A 23685-nucleotide genomic window follows, 5' to 3' on the forward strand; every position below is an offset into this window, starting at 1 on the left:
ATAGAGATAGCTTGTGTTCCTCTTTCCCAATTTGAATTCCTTTGATTTCCTTCTCTTGTCGGATTGCTATTGCTAGGACTTCTAAGGTTATATTGAATAAGAGTGGAGAGAGTGGACAGCCTTGCCTAGTTCCTGATCTTAGTGGGAATGCTTCTAGTTTCTCACCATTGAGTATAATGTTGGCTGTAGGCTTTTCATAAATAGCTGTAACTATCTTGAAGAAGGTTCCTTCTAATCCTATTTGCTGAGTGTTTTTAACATGAAAGGATGTTGGATTTTGTCAAACGCCTTCTCTGCATCGATTGATATGATCATGTGATTTTTGTCTTTCATGTTGTTGATGTGGTGTATAATGTTGATTGATTTGCGTATGTTGAACCAACCTTGCATTCCTGGAATGAATCCCACTTGATCGTGATGTATGATCTTCTTGATAAAGTGCTGGATTGGTGTGCTAAGATTTTATTGAGTATCTTTGCATCTATGTTCATTAGTGAGATTGGTCTGTAGTTTTCTTTTTTGGTAGTGTCTTTGCCTTCTTTGGGAATGAGTGTGATATTAGCCTCATAAAAGGAGTTGGGGAGGATTCCTGTTTTTTCTATGGTTTGGAAGAGCCTATGGAAAAGTGGTAGTAACTCTTCTTGAAATGTTTGATAGAATTCACCTGTAAATCCATCTGGGCCTGGGCTTTTGTTCTTAGGGAGTTTTTTAATTACATCTTCAATTTCCTTTGAGGTGATTGGTCTATTTAGGATCTCTAGATCTTCCTTTTCCAGTCTTGGAAGAGGGTGTTTTTCCAAGAATCTATCGATTTCTACTATGTTCTCTAGCCTAGTTGAGTATAGTTGTTCATAGTATGATCTCATTATATGTTGTATTTCTTGGGGTTCTGTTGCAATATCTCCCCTTTCATTCGTGATCCTACTGATTTGGGTGTTTTCTCTCTTTTTTTTGGTGAGTTTTGCCAATGGTTTGTCTATCTTGTTTATTTTTTCGAAGAACCAACTCCTGGTCTCATTGATTTTTTGTATTGTTTTCTTAGTTTCTATGTTGTTTATTTCTGCTCTAGTTTTTATTATTTCTTGCCTTCTGGATGTGGTTGGCTTTCTCTGTTGCTGTTGTTCCAATTTTTTGAGGTGATCTTTTAAACTGTTGGTTTTGTTATTTTCCTGTTTCTTGACATAGGCCTGTATTGCTATGAGTTTCCCCCTAATTACTGCTTTTGCTGAGTCCCATAAATTTTGACATGTTGTCTCTTCATTGTCATTTGTCTCAAGGAATCTTTTTATTTCTTCCTTGAGTTGTTCTTTGATCCAGCTGTTGTTGAGCAGCATGATGTTTAATCTCCAGTTATTAGTTTTTCTCCATTGCTTCTTCTTGACATCGATTTTGAGCTCTGTTGCATAGTGATCTGAGAGGGTACTTCTAATGATCCTTACCTTTGTGGTCTTATATAGGTTGGCTTTGTATTCTAAGACATGGTCTATTCTGCAGAAGGTTCCATGTGGGCTTGAGAAGAATGTGTATTCTGCTTTCTGGGGGTGGAGGGCTCTATATAAGTCTATTAGCCCTAATTCTTCTAATTTTTCATTCAGAGCTCTTATTTCTTTGCTATTTTTCTGTTTGGTGGATCTGTCCAGTGGTGATAGTGGAGTGTTGAGGTCCCCTGCTATTATCACATTTCCCTTCATGTGTTTCTCCAGGTTTGCCAGCAGTTGTCTCACATATTTTGCTGATTCTACATTAGGTGCATAGATATTGACCAGGGTTAGTGTTTCTTGATCTAATGTTCCCCTGATCAGTAAGTAGTGACCCTCTTTGTCTCTGACCACTTTCTTGAGGTTGAATGCAATTTGGTCTGATATGAGAATGGCTGTCCCTGCTCTTTTTTGTTTTCCATTGGCCTGAATAATTACTTTCCATCCTTTGATTCTTAGCCTATGCTTATCCTGTAGCTGTAGGTGTGTTTCTTGTAGACAGCAGAAGTCCGGTTTATTTTTCCTAATCCAGTTCTCTACTATGTGTCTTTTAATTGGAGAATTTAGTCCATTAACATTTAGGGAGATTATTGAGAGAGAGGACTGTTGTGTGGTTGTGTTGTGTAGGGTGGCTTTTGTTACAATCGGGGGTTTGGATTGTGTAATTCATCTCTGAGTAGGTCGTTTAGGATCGGTTTTGTTTGGACAAATAGTTCTAGTTCGGTCTTGTTTGAAAATGTTTTCAGTCTGTTCTCCCATATGAATGATAATTTTGCCGGATATTGGACTCTAGGTTGGAAGTTTCTTTCATTCAGTCGTTTAAATATGTCGTTCCACTGTCTCCTTGCTTGGATTATTTCGATTGGGAGATCTGGTTTGATTCTTATGTCCCTACCTTTGTACTTGAGGTTTTTTTTCTCTCTTATTGCCTTAAGAAGTTCCTCTTTCTCTTTGTTTTTTTTGCCATTTGGATTACTATATGTCTTGGTGTAGTTTTATTAGGATCTATTTTACCAGGAACTCTCTTGATTTCCTGGATTTGCCCTGAAGTTTCATTCCAAAGGGTGGGGAAGTTCTCTGCTATTATCTCTCTGACTACTTGTTCTTCTCCTTTCCCTATTTCCTCCCCTTCTGGTATACCCACGATTCTTAGATTGTTTCTTTTGTCCTTGTTCATTAGGTACTGGACTTTTCCTTCCAGTGCTTTGCCTTTTATTTCTTTGTTGGTTTCTTGGTCATTTTTTGTTTGCAGTTTTCCTTCGAGTTCTTCGATGTGCTTCTCCAACTCTGTGTTTCTGCTAGTAAGGCTTGTTACTTTGTCTGTTAATTCCTTCACTTCTTTTTGTATGGACTCTCTCATACTCTTTAACATTTCTTCTTTAATTTGGGTGATTTGTTCCTCCATAGCTGTTTTATACTCAGTAGCTAAAGTTTCTCTCATTTCTTTAATTATTTCTTGCGTTTCCTTCTTCATTGCTGCTTTTAGGTCGCTTTCCCACAGATCTGTGTGTTTTGGCGGACTTGGAAACTTGTTAAGGTTTGTCTCCGTATCTTCAGATCTTAGGGTTCTCTTTGATTTACCCATATTTCCTTGTGTTTATTGCTGTGCTTTAGAGTGCTGTTTCTTCCACTTTCAGCCTGTTTTGATCCCCTGTGGTGTGGGAATGGGTCCCCTCCCTGAGGGTGGATCTAGTGGTACTGTTGGGTGGGCTTGTTGCGGTTTGGCTCCTCTTGTGCTCCTTCTGTGGTCTGATTCGTTGCTTTGCCTTATTGTTGCCAGCTATTTCTGGGAGGTAGGAGATTCTCGACGGGGGGCGGGGCACGTTCACGCTGTCTGCGTGAGTGACTGTACCTTCTCTACCTTCCCGTGGGCAAAGGAGCCCCAGCAGGAGCAGGGCAGCCGTTCGCGGGGTCAGAGTGGGTGGGCGGCCCTTCCCTACCTTCCCGGGGACACGGGAACCCCAGCAGGAGCGAAGCAGCCCTTCGCGTGGTCGGGGCGCGCGGGCGGGGCTTCCTTACCTTCCCGGGGGCAAGGGGACCCCAGCCGGAGGAATGGAGCCGTTCGCGAGGTCGGGGCTGGCGGGCGGGACGTCCTTACCCTGCCGGGGGCTAGGGGACCCCGGCCGGAGGAATGGAGCCGTTTGCGCGGTCGGGGCTGGTGGGCGGGGCGTCCTTACCCTGCCGGGGGTTAGGGGACCCCAGCCGGGGAAATGGAGCCGTTCGCGCGGTCGGGGCTGGCGGGCGGGGCGTCCTTGCCCTGCCAGGGGCTAGGGGACCCCAGCCGGAGGAATGGAGCCGTTTGCGCGGTCGGGGCTGGTGGGCGGGGCGTCCTTACCCTGCCAGGGGCTAGGGGACCCCAGCCGGAGAAATGGAGCCGTTCGCGCGGTCGGGCCTGGCGGGCGGGGCGTCCTTACCCTGCCGGGGGTTAGGGGACCCCAGCCGGGGAAATGGAGCCATTCGCGCGGTCGGGGCTGGCGGGCGGGGCGTCCTTGCCCTGCCAGGGGCTAGGGGACCCCAGCCGGAGAAATGGAGCCGTTCGCGCGGTCGGGGCTGGCGGGCGGGGTGTCCTTACCCTGCCGGGGGCTAGGGGACTCCAGCCAGAGAAATGGAGCCGTTCGCGCGGTCGGGGCTGGCGGGCAGGGCGTCCTTACCCTGCCGGGGGTTAGGGGACCCCAGCCGGGGAAATGGAGCCGTTCACGCGGTCGGGGCTGGCGGGCGGGGCGTCCTTGCCCTGCCGGGGGCTAGGGGACCCCAGCCGGAGAAATGGAGCCGTTCGCGCGGTCGGGGCTGGCGGGTGGGGCGTCCTTACCCTGCCGGGGGCTAGGGGACTCCAGCCGGAGAAATGGAGCCGTTCGCGCGGTCGGGGCTGGCGGGCGGGGCGTCCTTACCCTCAATACTCATTTTAATATATTTAATGATAATATTCTAAATTAATTAATGCTTCCCCAAATTTGTATTACTTTCTGAAAGAATTACACTGGGCTAGCATCAATTTTACCTTTTATTTTTTACGAGAATGAAAAGTTTTTCATAAATATGAGAAGTTTCATATAGCAGTCACTCAATTCCTTGAACTTATTCCTAATTATATGCCAGAATTATTCAGACATATTTCACCAAAATTGTTTTAATGAGTATTTCTAGTAACTTCTCCTGACATCTTTTCTCAGGAATATAAGTTTCAGGAGAGAATATATGTGATGATATAAAAATGGAAACAGGGGCTGGAGCAATAGCTCAGTAGGTAGGGCATTTGCCTTGTACATGGCTGACCTGATCCTCAGCATCCCATATGGTTCCCTGAGTCTGCCAGGAGCAATCTATGAGTGCAGAGCCAGGAGTAAAATCTGAGATCCACTGGGTGTGGCCCAAAATAAAAAAAAAAGGAAACAGAATGCCCATGCACTCCTGGATGGAGTTTAACTCTAAATAACTTTAACTCAAAATAATATTTATTCTAATCCTAAAACTGGAATTTTCTGTAAAATAATTTTAGTTAAAAAATTTTAAAAGTTGTACATATAATGTTAACATATACTCTTTTGTGGTGTGAGTGTAAGTGATCCTGTTCTAGAACTGTATTTTTCTGTAAATTCAAAATAGTTCATTTAGAGCCAGAGATATAGCATAGAGGTAGGGTGTTTGCCTTACATGAAAGGACAGTGGTTCGAATTCCCACATCCCATATGGTCCCCCGAGCCTGCCAGGAGCAATTTCTGAGCTTAGAGCTAGGAGTAACCCCTGAGTGCGGCCAGGTGTGACCCCAAAACCAAGAAAAAATAAAATAGTAGCTCATTTAACATAATTTAATTTATACAAATTTGACAATGGTTAAGGAATTTAATGAGGACATTTTGCTCAACCTAAGAGCATGCCACACTGGCTGTCTAGCACATCTACTTCTTTTGTGGCATTTAGTCGCTTTGATTTCTCAGATTTCACTGTGAAGCACAAGATGTACTTTTAAAATAACCACCTAAAATTTACAGGCAAACATGTAAGAATGTAGAAGTTTCTCAAATTTCAGAGGCCCAGAAAGGACTAATGTGCATATATCTAGTTAGCTTCCTCCACCACTTATTAGCTTATAATACCTATATCTGCATGTACTGAAATATCATTTGAAGAGGGATTCTTGAGAAGTGGATTATAAGGAAAACTAGATAATCCCAATATTTTGACTAAGAACTATTGCGGTTTGGGCAGGCCATACCACTCTGTCAGGAATGACTACATTTGACCACATAACTTGGATGTCCAAAGTCAGTATGTGTTTAATAACCAAGGTTCTATGAACATTTACAAATTATCTATGAAGATCATTGCAAGAGGAGTCTGTGAACTGTAAGAAAAAGTACAGACCAAGAATTCAGGCACCTGGATCGGTATCATACTTCTAACATATCCCATGCTAGCAGTGTTACCTTGAACATATTGTCTTATCTCTGAAAAACATAGTTTGGTCCAATATAAAATGGGGCGAGGGGCTAACACTTAAGTATTGTTGGAGAGTGTGGCTGTGACTTGTGGAGGTATTGGCATCTCTGGGCAGCAGGTGGCTTTTGGACTTAAATTTTGAACTGAAATTAGTCTTCCCAGGTACTGGAGAGATAGCATGAAGGTAGTGAGTTTGCCTTGCATGCAGAAGGATGGTGGTTTGAATTCCGGCATCCCATATGGCCCCCTGAGCCTGCCAGGAGCGATTTCTGAGCATAGAGCCAGGAGCAACCCCTGAGCGCTTTGGGTGTGACCAAAACACAAAACAAACAAACAAAAAAAGAAATTAGTCTCCCAAGACAAGAGCGTGGGCTTTCTGTTTTGCTCCAAAGCAAAGTGTTTCTTCTAGTCAAGGTACCCAACCATAACACAAATAAACATCACCAAATTGCAAAGGTAACAATGTAAAGCAATGCATTACCCCACTACACTTATTGAACAAAGATGTTAGTTTTGAAACTAATATCACCCACCTGTATAGTCTCTCTGGTAAGAACTTTAGAAAGGAAATACTAAGGATATTCAAAGGACTCAAAGAAACCATGGAACAAACAGCCAATCAGAATTAAGCATATATAAAAGTACAAATGAGAACACTTCAAATAGAAATAATGGACACAAGAAGCTTGGTAGGCGAAATGATAAACTCACTGGAAGGCCTCACCAGCAGAGAACAGCTGCTGAGAACAGAATCAGTGAGCTGAATGATGAGCCATCTACACCTCTAAACAACAGAAGAAGTTGAAAAGGAGTCTTAAATAAGTGAACAGTAGATGGAAAATATCCTTAAAATAAAATAGCAGCTGGCATTAGACCTGTGAGATAAATTGAACAGGAACAACAAAATAATTATTGGGGTCCAATAGGGGCAGGACCCTTGGGCATATAGGCAAGTGTAAGAGTTGTGATGAACTGAGATACGTAAACCAGAGAACCAACAGCACTAAAAGCATGAGATCCAAACTACAACAATCTTTTTTTAAATTTTTATTGTGGTCAAAGTGAATTACACATCTTTCACAGTAATATTTAAGGCACATAGTGACAATGAGAGTTTGTCCTCCCTCCACCCCTGTTCCCAGCTTGCATCCTACATCTCCCTCCTGTAAGTGCAACAATCAATCTTAAAACTCAGCTGTGAGTGACTACATAATTCATCATGTAGTAATAAAAATAATATAAAATTAAGTGGTGGTATGTACACTCGGTGAAATACTACTCTGCTAATAAAAAAAAGATTAACTTGTGCCTTGATAGAGAAAAAAATGGAACTTCAGATTATACTAAAGGAAACAAATCAGGAAGTCAAAGAAGTTTGTCGGGTGATTTCACTTACATGTGAAATATGAATAGCTAAAGTAAATGTATTGTCAAGAAATAATAAAACTAACTCTGAGACATTGGTGAAAACTAAGATAAATCCTTAAAGTAAGTAAAAAGGGAATGGGAGAAATTGATAAGATATGGGTATGAAGGTCTTGAACTTTGCTGATTAGTCTTATACACATGAGTAAAGTTATACTCCTCAAAAATTCAGAGCTGTAAATCAAGGATAAATAATTTTACAAACATCTATTTGAAAAAATACAAACTGCAAAGCCCTCTGTTCCCATCAAGATTCAGTCTGTGTGTGTATGTGTGTGCATGTACATGTGAGGAAAAGATCAAATATTCAACTAATTTTCTTGAATGAACTATCTCATAGATTTTTGATCATGTTAGAGTGAGGGTAAAGTTTGTTATGGCAATTTTGCCAGTGTTTTCCTTGTATTTGAAGAGGAGTATATTTTGGGGAGCCATTACTCTATATTCAACTATTGCATTTTGGTTCTAATCCCATGTAGTGTCTGTGATCTTCAGGAATCCACACCACTTCTTTGGAGTCTCTTCTCTCAGCACATTGGGGTCTCCCCCTCTGTAAAACATAAGGTTGTCTCTTACTCTCTCCCCAATAGCAGATTCTTGAGATAGAAAATTATATAGTCTCAAGGTCATTTTTTACTACATTAACTTTTCATTATCTATATCAATACTCTTTCAATAATTCTAAGGTATCCTTTTCTCCATTTTAACATTGATACCTAAATATATATTATAATTGATTCATATTAACATTGTTTAATTTTGGTTGAAAAACTCTTTTTCTTTTTTTGGTTTTTGGGTCACACCCAGTGATACTCAGGAGTTACTCCTGGATATTGGCTCAAAAATTGCCTCTGGCTTTGGGGACCATATGGGATGCCAGGGGATCGAACCGAAGTCTGTCCTAGGTTAGTGCATGCAAGTCAAATGCCCTACTGCTTTGCCACTGCTCTGGCCCCATTGAAAAATTCTTAGTGAGTCCTCTGAGACCCCCTAAATATCAATATAAAAATCTTAGTGACATATAAGGTAGTCTATTTATCCCAGCTTGACCAAAACACTTCCCAAGGTCAAAGACTTTGTTCCAGAGTGAGAGCAAAAAGTCCAGTTTAGTCTTTACTAACCCAGTTCCCTCTCTTTTATTGACTACCACTCAGCTTCACATTTATCAGTACATAATTTTTCCAAATGATTTTAAAAGTGTTCTCCCCACATTAATGGGCAGTTTAAGACAGCTATAAAGTTTACAACTCATTACATCATGTTTGTATCTCAAATAATATAATTTCCAATTGAACATGATTTTTAAAAGATCAAAATAATACAGAACACTGTTTCAGACCATGTTCTTCCAAGCACCAGTTGGATGAATGTAGGTGAGAAAAGGTGCACAGGCAGTAGCCATTGTGTAACCCTTAGTGCTTACCCAAATGTGCTTAACTTAATTGATCTCAGAAATTCAATTTTAACTTCAACACTGACAACAGCTGTGTACGTGACCCAATGACATGTTTAATGAGTTAGCTCTTGTCCTATTGATTCTACAGCCAATAATAAGAGTGATCGAGTAGAAATTACTTTGATGATAAATTCAATGACAGAACAGGAAGACGAGAATTAAGAACCTTAATAAAGCACATACTCATGAATTTACAAATTTATCTTTTAGAAACTATTAGAAAATAATAATAATAAAGGTATATAAAATGCATATAATTAATGAAAGCAAAATACTAAAAATTACAGTAAAATTTGGAAATTGAGATTAAGAATATGATATGAGATTAAGTATATAATATGGTAAAATGCTCTATGACCACTAAAAAAGAAATGAAATATGTATATATACATGAAAATTATTTGACAATTGATAGTAAGATACTTTATAAAGTAATGTGCAATACTGTTCTCTGTGGATAAATGTTACATGAATGAATCTCTAAATGCAAAGGAAAAAGTGGTTGTATGTCAAAAGTGGTGGCCTATGCTTTATGGAATTAATACATTTTTCTCCATTAGATGTTTTATGTTTTATATTTTATATATTTTATAAATAATATTAATTTTAGTCTTTAAAAGGAAAAATAATAACAATTAATACAGATGATATAAATCAAAAGGAATTAAATGTAAGAGAAGACAGTGGGGGCCTGGAGAGATAGCACAGCGGTGTTTTCTTTGCATGCAGCCGATCCAGGACCTAAGGTGGTTGGTTCGAATCCTGGTGTCCCATGTGGTCCCCCATGCCTGCCAGGAGCTATTTCTGAGCAGACAGCCAGAAGTAACCCCTGAGCGCTGCCGGGTGTGACCCAAAAACCAAAAACCCAAAAAAAAAAAAAAAAGAGAAGACAGTGGGTATGTCTCTATGAAGCTTTAGGTGACTTATAAAGCCTGAACAAAGCAACACTGATCAAAAGGTAGAACTTTTCTTTGTGATCAAAACTATTCTAACCTTCTGAAAGGTTCCCATGGAGAAATCCCCTAACATAGAGCCATGTTCCCAGTAAGGCTTTGTCATTGATCCACACATCTACATGTACCTCCAAGCAATATATAACACAAGTCCCTAGTAAATGATCTGTAAATGTTTAATGACTGAATAATGATACAAAGCTATTAGTTGCTCATTAAGAGACCAAATTTTATATAATACAACAGAGTCATAAAACCTGCATGATTTCAGGCAAACCTCCAAATTAATATTTCAGAAAGACTTCAGTGACAACATTCTGATATTGTCAAATACATAACTATACAAAGAGATTAATCACTTAGCTATATTTCTACAACTACCCCTGAGTTTGGAGGAAAAGGTAGCTTACCAAGCCCAGCACACTGTAAAAGAATTACTTCTCTCTATAATTACTTCTTACCTTTATGCACTTATGAAGTACAAGTTGACTGTGAGATTATCTGGATCAGTCAGTTTTAATCTAGTCCTCACTCCAACACTGATCACCCATGGAGTGTTGACCATTTTTGTCTATCATATCCCTGAATCTTTCTATGAATGCATTTATACAATACCTACACTGACTGAATCTTAGTGGTGAATATACAGATGGATGAAAGGCTACAATAATATGAACCTATAGTTTTCTTTTGTTCCTTACCTAAGGCACTAATTACTTTCTGGTATTGAACACACATAACTTCCCTTATGCAACAGGAAGATTTGTTTGAATTGACTCATTATTTTGGGGGAATGGGGTTGGGACACACCTTGTAATTCTCAGAAAATTCTCCTGGTTCTGTGCTCAGGAATCACTCAATTTAGAGCTTAAAGGGCCTTTTGTAGTGTCAGGGACTAGAATAGAGTGAGTTGTATACAATAGCATCTATTTAACACTTGGCCTATTTTTCCAACCTATGATGTATTTGGGAGGAACACATATTCCCACACTGTGTTTCAGAAAACAAGAAGCCCCTCCCAGCAATTTTTTATTGCCAGATCAATAATGCAATACTGGGGCCAGCTATTAATTGGGTCATCCCAGCAGTAGTTACACTGGAAGTGCTCAGGTTCCTCCATGTGTCCATCCCATGATGCAATGTTCTAAGAAAGAATAGGACACACGTAAGGCAGTTTAGGCCCTATAGATTATCTATGACTACTAAATAGACTCTTCTGTGTCAGAATTACTGCTTAATTGGAAAGACAATCAATATACAGAAAGACTCATAAGGGCTGATGGTAGAGAAAGAAGACTGCTCTCCGTTGAACCAATTAATAGTGACTGCCACAAGTCAGACTGCTACTGAAAATTCTTCAGCCCATATTTCACCAGATAAAGACATACTGAAATTGATCAAAGGATTTGTGCTTTCATAGAAGTCAGTCACCTATGGGTATCTATTTCTTTACAACAGCTATTGACATGGGGGTTGAAATAGTCTCACTAAGACAATTTGTTGATTACTATACAGGAGAAAACAAAAAAGGCAGTTACTACATGAAAACAGAGAAACTGTACATTCATTTACCACATGTAAGTTTCCTCTCCTTTTTAAGTTTTGAATTTGTTGACATTGTGTGTTCAGAAGTGTTATCACATGGTGGTAGTGAATCACAGTTGAAGATGCTGTGATCCATAGTATTGGCATCCAGAAATTCTTTTCTGATATATTAAGGTAAGTAAATTTGCTTTGTATCTCAATGTTAGTGCTAAGAGAGAAAAGAAAGTTATTTCTGACTCATGTCACAATCTCATGCTCTATGCCTCAGTAGACAGCTTCCTCCATTTCATCCTCAATTGAGTTCCTTTAAATCCTCAAATTTATCCATCAACTTGCTATCTAGGAAAGTACACATGGAGCTCTTATGGGTTAAGGCTGGAGAGTTCACATGATTTACCCTCACATTTAATATGGACTAATATAAAGATCACACCTTATTATTGGGGAACCGGGAAACTAATTGGTCCAAGTTTCCAAAAGAAAAATAGAACAAATAATGATGGTAGAGATAGGAGCATTGTTGGTGGGAAGGTTGCACTGGTGAAGGGGGGATGTTCTTCTTTAAAACTGAAACTCAACTGAAACATGTTTGGAATTATGATGCTTAAAGATATTATTTTAAAAAGTAAATAAACAAATGTCTGGAATATGTCCTCCAAAGTCAAGTTTTCTAGTCACTGCTTGTCAATCATTAATGCAGATCACTTACATCACTGCAGTTAGTCTGGGGATAAGACAAAAAGAGAACAAACGAGGATGCTGAAATTGACCATTGTGTGACGTCAATACCTCACCTAGCTAACCCAAAGTGAAGACTTAGCACCAAATTATAGATCATTGGAACAAAGAGAAGAAAAGTTTCATCAATTGTATCTTCTTTCTGACAATAAAATTTTAGTGGTTGAATCACATAGCTGAAGGAAATACTCCATGTACTCCCAGCCTTGTGAGTATATATCACACTGCTATTAGGGCAAGCTAAAAAAGTGACCAAAAGTGATTCACAGCAGGGAAGCTGAAAAACTCTTTTTGTCTAAAGATATACTTTTGAACTTAGGAAAGTTGTGGGCTTAATGGAAATGAAACAGTCTCTGGATGTAGTTTGCCTTTAATACCTGATCTGACATTTATGTGGCACTGGGAAAATAATTTTACTTCTCTATACCTTGGTCTTCCCATCATGACTGAATGGAGCTTTCTCATAGAAATACTGGGAAGAATGAAGTCTGTAAAGTGATTGGCATAAAAATTATCATAGGGAAGGTGGCCTCCAAAATTCTCCTTATAAAAACATTGCTAAGCTATTTTTTACATCCTACAATGAATGAGTGCCTTTATTCTATATCTAGCCCCTTTCCTCTAATTCATTTCACTGAGCACATTCCTCTCATTATCCATATCCATCTATGTATAAGCAAATTTAATGACTTAATTTTTTCCAATAGCTGAGTAGTATTTTAGAGACAATAGAGATTAGGGCTAGGAGGACAAGTCCATCATAGGAAGCTTGCCACAAAGAACAGAGGAGGTTCAGTTAGAGTCAAGAAAGGACCAATATGACAATAATAATTGAAAATAAACACGAGAACTTGACAAGAACTTGGTGCTGAAAGAGGATAAAGTGATACACATTATAACCCTTCAGTAACAATATTGGAAACTGCAGTGCCTAAAAGGGAAGAAAAGGAGGAGAGGGAAAGAGAAAAATGTCTTCCCTGGAGGTAGGCAAGGGAGAGGGGAGGGAGTGAAGGGGTGAAGAAAATTGGGGACATTGATGGCAGCAAATGTGCATTTGTGAAGGGTGTATGATTGAAACACATTTATGAATGACTTTTGTTAATGTTTAAAAACAGTATTATGAACAGCCTTGTAACCATGGTGCTTAAATAATTTAAATATATGTATGTATATTGTTAAGTTAATTTCTAAAGGTGAAGCCTGCTATTTCATCCTGTCCTTATTTTTCATATATCCAACAGAAAAGAGGGCAAGATCAGAGGCTAGTAGAGACTTGCAGAAAGGACTATTGGACTGCCGGCCAAGTGTTATAATAGTTAGGATAAGAAACTTGAAACATAAAAATATTTGTCAATTATTTTCAGGGTTAAATGACTGAGAAGTTAGACTTTTTAGCTCAGTGCCCATTACATATCTTGTAGCATTATTGTAAATGGTCATTAATATTCTTTATCATGTGGAATAAGAGAAATGTGCGAGAGGACAAAATGAAAATAAATTGTGGCATCCTTTAGGCTAGCCTTGGTTTTCTCAGTCATGTAGAGTCTGGGATGTGGTACCATGGAGGTCAGGATGTGAGTGACAGCAGCATGTCAATGCTACCAGAACAAAAAGCTTCTCACTGCTCGCTGCCTCATAGAGGGGCTGGGGGAGGATTTTGAAGACAGAATGAGATCATTCTGGAGATTCTTTGTGGAGAATCATGGAGATTCTTTGTGCTCCAGAGGAGAAAGATGCCCTGCACAATTAAAGTGCTAATATTTTGAAAGCCAAATGCCAAGATTTGAAATGCAGCCAGATAGTCTTCAATATCTACTTATGTTACTACAACACAAGAAGGAAAGAAAGCCAACTGTTTATATGCAATATTATTCGTGGTAACCAAACTTATTCGTTTAAAAGGCTGTATTTACAGAGCTCACAAAATAGCATGCTTTCTGTCCACAGAGACCTGTTTTAATTAAAACTCTACCTTTAAAATTCATTAAAGTAATCAGTTCTAAGAGATTAGGAGCTTGCATATTAACGTGAGCTGCAGAGTCCCTTCCGCAGGTGCAAGCGAAGAGGATTTAGACAATTGTGAAGCGTTCTACTTTTATTGAATTTCAGCTTTAGTTAAAAGCACTGGATGCTTAGCTTCAGAAATTTTACTTTCTTAAAGTTTATTAAGCCTGAGCAGCTTGGCCACCTATTATGGAGAACATCTCATTAGTACTACTACCTGGGCAGAACCATAGCTCAACAGCTTGCCCTTGGGCAAAGGGAATTGAAAGGATCTCATTGAGTATTGAAAAACAACATGCTACCATGTCTGTTTTCTTTACAATGAGGCTTTCCTCTTTGACCCTACAACTCTGGCTGTTTGGTGAAGAAAGATGCTGAAATATCTCTGGTGGGGGATTGCATTGAGTGGTCAAAAATAGTAACAGCAACTAAGGCTACAGTAACTATTACTCCTACACCAGATGGAGCATTTATTATGTGCTATACTGTACATCTTTGAAGTCTCAGAGTGATTCTTGAGATGGGCAATATCATCCTCTACATTTCACCAAAGTGGAAACTGAGGCCCGGAGAGGTGAGATCCCTTAACAAAGCTCACCTAAAGAGGAATTAGCAAGAAAGCAGGGTGGGAGACATTCCATCATCTCCAATTATGAGATATGAGCTCTTGGAGCTAAGCATGTTGCTATATAAAACAGGTTTCATTATGTCTCCATTCTGTCAGGCTCTGTAGCAAGGATCCAATCCTTTATTTAGCATCCAGAGTCTGGAAAAGAAGACCTACCAATGCATGGTAATGACTGAGATCACGAGGGTGTGAAAGCTGAGACTAGGCATCTGAGATCAAAGTACCATGGGCCTCAGTTACCTCTGTGGGTTCCTTATTGGGAGGCCAGAGAAGAAGGATCAGGAACTGTGTGCTGCAAAAGGAATGTGGAACTTAAATCAGCTTATGTTGGGATATGAAAGAACATTGAACTTATGGACTTTGTGAAAGTTAAGAGCCTCTCTCCTCCCTGCTGAAGTGAAAAGTGCAGAATTTTCATGGAACATGGATATCACAGATAAAGGCTAAATTCATAGAATGATGAGGTGGGTTCTAAAAGAGGTTCCACTCAATCACATCTTCCAAGAAAACAGACTTTCACTATCAGACAAAAAAAATACCAAACAAACAAGAAAGGTGCTTGATAGCAATCTTGTACAAACTCAATTTTTAAGACTTCATAAGTAGATATCTATTTTATTCTCATTCTTTTTCAGAGAAAAGCCACCTACATTGTAGTTCAAGATGACCCTGACCAAATTAGAGGTCTCAATTCCCTCATTTTAGTTTGAGGTAGCTACATCAAAAAGAGTGTTTTTTAAAGGATTCAGTGAAAAAATATGTGTCGAGCATTGAAGCACAGTACTTGAGAACTGTAAGCATTTAACTTATAGAGGACTCTATTTATGTTTTCCAAATTTCTCTGGAACTTTCCCAGATGTACCCCATCTTGTCTCCTTATTTGTTGTCTCTAATAACCTCAGCCTATCCACATGCATCTTTGAGAGATGACCTCATTGTCTGATATTTCTCATTTCTGTTACTGTTACATGATGTTACAAACATCCACATTTGACAGTCATTTTTCTGTGGAGTCTTGGTGTTTTTGATATAAAGGTTCCTTAAGGGAAGTTGGACCACAAAGGAAATAGCTACTAGAATCCCCTCTAGGAAGGTTTTCCTTGCAAACTCTGGCTCCTTATACTGAAAATACAGTGTGCCTCCCATGGAGTTGGCCTTATAGGCAAGGTTCTTCTAGCTTTCTTTATCAATAGCCCTGAGGTGAGATGGAGGGATAGGGGGATACCCTGAAACTATATTTATTTGCTACTTTTCCCAGCACTGAGAAGACTGGTAATAAAATGCATGGAACATCTTTTATTGAACAGAAACCACATTAAGATGAGCAATAAATAACAATAAAATGGTGCCTAGGATACAAAAGCCACCCACAGAATAGGAGAAACTCACTCAATACCCATCAGATAAGGGGCTAATATTGAAAATACACAAGGTAATTACCGAACTTAACAAGAAAAAAACATCTTACCCCATCAAAAAATGTGGAGAAAAATGAACAGACACTTCCTCAAAGAAGAAAATACAAATGGCCAAAAGACACATGAAAAAATGCTCCACATCACTAATCATCAGGGAGATGCAAATCAAAACAACAATGAGGTACCATCTCATGCCACAGAGACTAGCATACATCACAAAGACCAAGAACAATCAGTTCTGGGGGAGATATGGAGAGAAAGGAACTCTCATTCATTGCTGGTGGGAATGCCATCTAGTCCAGCCTTTATGGAAAACAATATGGAGATTCTTTAAAAAAACTGGAAATTGATCCAGCTATCCCACTCCCAAGGATATACCCTAGGAACACAAAAATACAATTCAAAAATCCCTTCCTCACACCTATATTCATTGCAGTGCTATTTACAATAGCCAGACTCGGAGCTGGAGAGGTGGCGCTAGAGGTAAGGTATCTGCCTTGCAAGCGCTAGCTTAGGACGGACTGTGGTTCGATCCCCCAGCGTTCCATATGGTCTCCCCAAGCCAGGAGCGATTTCTGAGCGCATAGCCAGGAGTAACCCCTGAGCGTCAAATGGGTGTGGCCCAAAAACCAAAAAAAAAAAAAAAGAAAGAAAAGAATACAATAGCCAGACTCTGAAAACAACGAATATGCCATACAAGAGATTAATGGCTAAAGAAACTGTGGTACATATACACAATGGAATATTATGTAGCCGTCAGGAGAGATGAAGTCATGAAATTTTCCTATACATGGATGTACATGGAATCTATTATGCTGAGTGAAATAAGTCAGAGGGAGAGAGATAGACACAAAATAGTCTCACTCATCTATGGGTTTTAAGAAAAGTTAAAGACATTATTGTAGTAATGCCCAGATACAATAGAGATGAGGTGCGAAAGGACCGGCTCACAATATGAAACTCATCACAAAGAGTGGTGAGTGCAGATAGGGAAATAACTACACTAACAACTAGCACAGGGGTGGCGAACAAGTTCGACTCAAAGAGCCAAAATTTTAAACTGTGAGAATCAGAGAGCCACACCACGCAGTGATCTGCCAAAACAGACAAACACTCACACAAAAGCATATAATTTTAACAATAATATAGTAAACACATCTTGCATTTTGCCATTTTGAGTGAGGGTAAATATCCTGCAGTGATGGTGAGGGTGTGCTATGTCCTCCACACTAAGAACTAACGGCCAGATGGGACCCAACATGTGACACACGGATCCCCCCAGCCACTGCCCCGCTCGCTGGCCCATGCAGTTGTTTCCAAGGGATGGGAGACAGGATGATGCAGCCTGGGGGTGGGACTCCGCGCTGGGAGATCTCTCCTCAGAGGTCCCTCCTCAGAAGCAGCAGAACAAAATCCAAACTTGGCAAAGAGCCACAGTGTAGAAAATAATGACAAGAGGCAAAGAGCAGCATTCATTTTTGTAGGGAGCCTCATGCTGCTCGAGAGCGGCTTGTTTGCCACCCCTGAACTAGCATGACAGTCTTAGTGAGAGAAGTAGAATGTCTGTCTCAAATACAGGCAGGACCTCGCTGGGTCCCAAGAAGGGCAGGTAAGAAAGCCCAAGAGACCCAGACAGGACCAAAACGCCCCTGGGTTCCAGGCAGGGCGGATGAGAGAGCCTAGGAGATACGGACCAGACCAAAACGTCCCTGGGTCCCAGGCAGGGCAGGTGAGAGACTCAAATACAGACAGGAGTGGGGAAGAAAAGAGGGGGACACTGGTGGTGGGAATGTTGCACTGGTGAAAGGAGGGGTGTTTTGTTTATGACTGAAACCCAACTACAATCATGTTTGTAATCATAGAGCTTAAATAAAGATTTTATATAAAAAGGTCGCTCAAGGGGCCGGAGAGATAGCATGGAGGTAAGGTGCTTGCCTTTCATGCAGAAGGTCATTGGTTCAAATCCCGGCATCCCATATGGCGTCCGGTGCCTACCAGGAGCGATTTCTGAGCGTGGAGCCATGAGTAACCCCTGAGCACTGCCGGGTGTGACCCAAAAACCAAAAAAAAAAAAAGAAAGAAAAGAAAAGGTCGCTCAAGCGCCGCTCTATTTACCCACTATAGATTGACACCTACTCAGGGTCGTTTCATACAGGGTATTAGGGTCATATTAGCGATTCAAAATCAGAAAGTATTCCTATCTATATGGTATTTACTGTTTATTTAGTAAAAGGAACTGTAGAATTAAAATTACAGACTTACTCTTGTAGCTCATTGTTTGATTCCTAAATGATGTACATTAAAGGAGTAAGTTTCTACAAGAGCATATAATAGGACCTTGAGCTGGCTAGGAGGGCCACACAGGTGTCCCCAGAGGAAGTACTAAGTAGTCTGATGTCAGAATGTGTTCTAAGCACTGTTCATCTATGCAAAGGCAATAGAAGGTCCCATTGCAGGGAAAGGACCTGTGAGGGTTCAATAAAGGAAAGCACATAAAAACCTGAGATTTGCAAGGCTGTCTGGGCACTGATCACCAAAGGGAAGATGATACAAAATGAGTTACCAAGGTTAGTGAAAACACACCATAAAAGGCCTTTGACCATACAAAGGAGTATTTTTTTTTAGGAAAAATGAAGAGCAACTAACAGATATTTAGCCACAAATCGCATGATGTCATTTGTGTTCTCAAACTCTGGCTCTTCTAGGGTGACCAGAGGGGAACTGCATGTGTGACATGAATGATAATTGTGATATGAGTTGGGGTATTTTGCAAGTAAAAGAATGAACAGAGTAATTTTATTTAAATGTATATTTTGGCCACACCCACAGCTGTTCAGGGATCACTCCCAGCAGGGCTCATGAGACTATCTGAGATGCTGGGGATTAAAGCCTAGTCTGAACGTTCAAGATTGATATCCTCCTCACTGTACAAAGCTGAGATGAAGTTTCCTAACTGTAAGAACCATGCAATGAGTTGGATATGAAGTATGAAGGAAAGGGGGTGTCAATAATTGCTGACTTCTTGTTGGGAGCCTTGGCATCTGGCGAGATGTTGAGATTTCTAATGCCAGTCAACTTGGCATTTTTGACCTCAATGCAGCAGGGGCTAGTTGCAGAGAATGAGACCAAAAAACATGTAAGAAAGCAAACTCACAAGGACTGTCAAAAATTTAGCATTATCAGGGAAGTTGTAAGTGAATGCACAGGATGGCCAGTTATTCAACACAACCCCACATTGGATCCCATAACTTGAATTATTAAGTTGACCGAGGAGTTAAGAACAGTTAAAAAGCACGCCAGAATTTAATGGGTACATGAGGAAAAAAGACTGGGGTATTTCACATAACCCATCAGCCTGTAGATTTAAAGTACAAAGTATGAGAGTTTCCTGTTCTTTTTTTTGCCTGTTTCCCTCTACAACTAGAAAATGATAAACTGTTTTACTCTATTATATTCTGGACACATTTTGTTTGTCTTATAATCTGTTTTATTCTTTTCTGAGTGTATTTTTGGTGTTTGTTTATATTATAAGACCTAACCTGTTTTGCCAAGGGAACTATCCTGACCTTGGGGTTGCAGTTTTGTTGGGGGAACACTCTCTCCCAGTGGGAGCTGTTTACTGAGTCAGAAACAAAGGAAGAATAGTGATGGATGAAAGGGTAGTGGGCTTGTTCTGAGATGTGTTGACCTGAGTTACCTTTGGGATATGGAAGACACTGTACCAATTTGGAAGTCAGAGAAAACAAGCTAGAACAAGTTAAAAATCTCGAGTCTGTCAGCACAATATAAAGGTGGTAACTGAAACTAAGGGGTGAATGAGTTCACCAAGGGCTACAAAGTAAGCAGCAAGGAAGATTGAGAACAGAATTCTGAGAAACTCCAAAATTTAAGGAGCAGGGGGGAGGATGAGCTAAGGAAACTAAGAACTAGTCAGAATGGATCAAGGAGAAGAGAGCACCTAGAAGATGGAGTAATTAGGAATAGCTACTATGACACATATCCTAGAGGGGGACAGAGAAATATCCAACAGAACTACTCTCAGAGGTACAGGGGAGCTGAGGACTCTGTACCCTACTTTTCAGCTGAGAAGCTCTTTTTATGTTTTTGGTTTATAAATACAATTATATATATATAATCACTTTGAGACCCTTAAGAAGTTATTAGTAGTTGAGTTTCACTTATACAATGTTCCAACACCCATTCGTTCCCTTCACCAATTTTCCCAGTTGTATCCCCTACCCCCACCCAGACCTGCCACTATGACAGACACTTTCTTCTCTCTCTTTCCCTTTCTTTCTCTCTCTCCATATTTCCCCTTTAGGCACCATCTTTTGCAATACTTTTACTAAAAGGACATCATGCATATCTAATTAATTCCTTTTAGCTCCCATTTCTTGTCCAAAGTAATCATTTACAGCTATTATTGTCATAGTGGTCTCTTCACTGTCCTAAATGAATTCCCTCACAACCGCCATTTATATTGTCATTGGATGTTAATCTCATACTGTTTTTATTAATATCTGTGGATGATTGTGACCCTCTATGTCTGTCCCACTCTTTCTGATTCATTCTACTCAGCATGATACTCTCCATGTATTGGCAAATTTCATGATTTCATTCTTTCTAAATAGCTGCATAATATTCAATTGTGTAGATTAGCAGTTTTTAAATAAAAGTTTTATTTAAGCACCATGATTACAAGCATGATTGTAGTTAGGTTTCAGTCATAAACAGAAAATACCCTCCTTCAACAGTGCAACATTCCCACCACCAATGCCCCACTCATCCCCACTCCTGCCTGTATTTGAGACAGGCATTCTATCCAAGCTTGTTTCTGTTCTTTGGCAATTAGGATATTACCAGATTCTGGCTATTGTAAATACATTTTACATTAAAGAAAGCTATCTAGAGGGGCCTTTTCTTCATTGTGTTTTGGAGGCCCTAGGGTATATTCTCAGAAATGGTATTATTGGGCCAATTGGAATCTCAATTTCTAGATTTTTTGAAGAATTTCCATATCATTTTTCAATAAGGTTGGGCTAGTCAACATTCCCACTGCAGTGAATGAGAATCCCTATCACCCCACATCAGTTCAAACACTGGTTATTCTTGCATTTTTGTCTTGATGCCTGTCAGCCTCTGTGGTGTGAGATGAAATCTTATTGTTCTTTTGATTTGCATCTTCCTAATGACTAATGATGTGCAGCATTTTTCTGAGAAACACAGTTCTTTGACTTAACTATAAGTTGGAAAGCATAAATTTCAGTTCTTGGCAAATTTCCTTTCCCCTTGCAAATGAGGCTACCCACTTGTTGATTATTCCAAAAATTTGCTCCTCAGCACAGTTTATTCTGTCTTTCAATTTGTTATTCTCAACAGCTTGATGTCTCAGGCATCACTTTAATAACTACCACTTGTCATTAATTTGGTCCTCATACTGGCCTCATGTGTTGCTCGCCTTTCATTGAAAGCTAATAGCCATGCATTAGCTACAATTTATTTGTACAATTAACTTTCGCAGGGCCTGAAGTAATAGTAGTTTTCAATAGTACACTATAAAATGTGTTTTTGAGGCTATTATAACCACATATTATACAAGTAAGTAAAAGAACATGTTATCTAAAGAAAAATGTTCATTAGACTCCCAAATGTCTATGTTGGTACTCCATGCACCTTACTACTCAAACACCTCCTCAGTCACTAGCTGTCTTTCTTGCTGCTCTACAAACAACCCAACATTAAACTACAAAGCTGTATTGCTATTGTAACTAGCAAAACATTTTCATTCTCTCTTGGGTAGAAAATTTGATGATAAATAGTTGTCACTAGAAAATGGGCAGTTATTTCAAATCACACAAATTTGTAATTAAGTAAACCAAATGGAGGGATGCAATTCAATTTCTTTCAAAATGTGTTGTTTTCTTATAGAGGGAAGCAAAGCATAATTAGGGTAGATTTACCTCATATTGTTCAAATTCATCTATTAACATCTCCTTTGAGGGTTCTCATCAAGCTTAGCTTCAGATATGTCATTAGTAACCACTTAACATTTGGATAAAATGGTTGCCTGTTACTATCTTGTTGTGTCTGAATTTATTAACAATGTAATTGAATGTTATTTAAACAGTTTGGCATCTCAACAATACCATACAAATTTGTATGGGTAAGATAAGATTAAATGTGATGTGTGGCTATCTTATTTGACCTGTCTAGCCTGTAGCCTGGAGGTTCTGTCAGAGAATTTTGCCCATTGTGCTGGGCTCAGAGTAAGGCTCTGAAACTTGGAACAGGAATCCTCTCACTTAGGCACTTCCCACAAACAACTCTTCAATGCATTTCACAAATGACAATGACGTTATAAAGGAATGGGCATGTGCCAGAAGGTTAGTAGAGTGAGTAAGTAACTTGCCTTGCACCCAGATGACACTCATTTGATTCCTGCTACCAGATATGCTTCCTCAAGCACTACCAGGAATAATCCCTGTGACCAGGGAGTCAGGAGTAAGCCCTGATCACATCTGGATGTGGCCCTCAAACAAAGAAACAAGCAAAGAAAAGCAAAAGGAATTTTATTCTGTGTCATCATAATAATTTACTTGAACTCATTGCCATTACGGGGATCTAGAACTCGCTTAGGCAAGGGAGTCTGCATCTAGAAATCTACCTTCTAAATTACTGATCTCCTTTGTTCCCTAATATTCTCATGGACTGGAGAAGAGGGCAGAGAAGTGAGAGAACGGGAGGAGGGGACAGAAAGGAGGGAGGGAGGGAGGGAGGGAGGGAGGGAGGGAGAGAAGAAGTGGGGAGGGAACAGAAGGAAAGGAAAGAAAATGAGAGGGGAGAAGAGGGGAGGGGAGGGAAGGGAAAAGGAGAGGAGGTCAGTGGAGGAGAGGAGAAGGGAGAGGAGGGAAGGGAAGGGAAAGCGAGGGGGAGGGAGGGGAGAGGAGAAGAGAGGAGGGGAAAGGAAGGGAAGGGAAGGGAAGGGAAGGAAAGGACCAACCCCACTAAGATTACCAGATATTTGTGCTCGCTTCGGCAGCACATATACTAAAATTGGAACGATACAGAGAAGATTAGCATGGCCCCTGCGCAAGGATGACACGCAAATTCGTGAAGCGTTCCATATTAAAAAAAAAAAAGATTACCAGATATTTATAACATCTCCTCAAGCAAAGATCAATGCTATGGCCCAAGCTTAATGTCTTTCCAATCTCACTTGAAAACCAGCATTTTCTCTTTTACACCCTAGATCTCAGCAGTCTTTTCTGTCTCTGAGCTATCTCAGCAATCCAGAAGGAACCACAGGAGTGCAAAAGGAAAACTCAGAAACAAAAAGGCATCAACATGTTTCACAAGTTTGAATTAAAAAAGCAAAAAGGCAAAACATTCTGCCTTCAACAAATTTTGTTTTTAAGAGGTTTTTGTGCCCTAATTACATCCTAAGAACTTAAAGAGAGACTTGTCATTCTGCCTCTAATTGTAATGCAATTGGCCCCCTTGTTTTTGAGCAAAGTAGAGGGAGCACAAAGACAAAATCCTGATATTTGACACCCTGGTTCTTCCTTCAAGCTTTGTCTGACTTATTACTTCTGAAATTCTGCAA

The 23685-nt window shown here is 39.9% G+C and overlaps 1 non-coding gene across 1 annotated transcript; it reads left to right on the forward strand.

The window, feature by feature from the left end:
* The first annotated feature begins 23105 nt into the window (after positions 1-23105).
* LOC126000155 (U6 spliceosomal RNA) lies at positions 23106-23212 on the forward strand. Its single transcript, XR_007492518.1, has one exon. It is a non-coding gene; the product is annotated as a U6 spliceosomal RNA (small nuclear RNA).
* The last annotated feature ends 473 nt before the right edge of the window (positions 23213-23685 follow it).

This window comes from Suncus etruscus, chromosome X, assembly GCF_024139225.1.
Source record: "Suncus etruscus isolate mSunEtr1 chromosome X, mSunEtr1.pri.cur, whole genome shotgun sequence".
In the NCBI taxonomy this organism is placed as follows: domain Eukaryota; kingdom Metazoa; phylum Chordata; class Mammalia; order Eulipotyphla; family Soricidae; genus Suncus; species Suncus etruscus.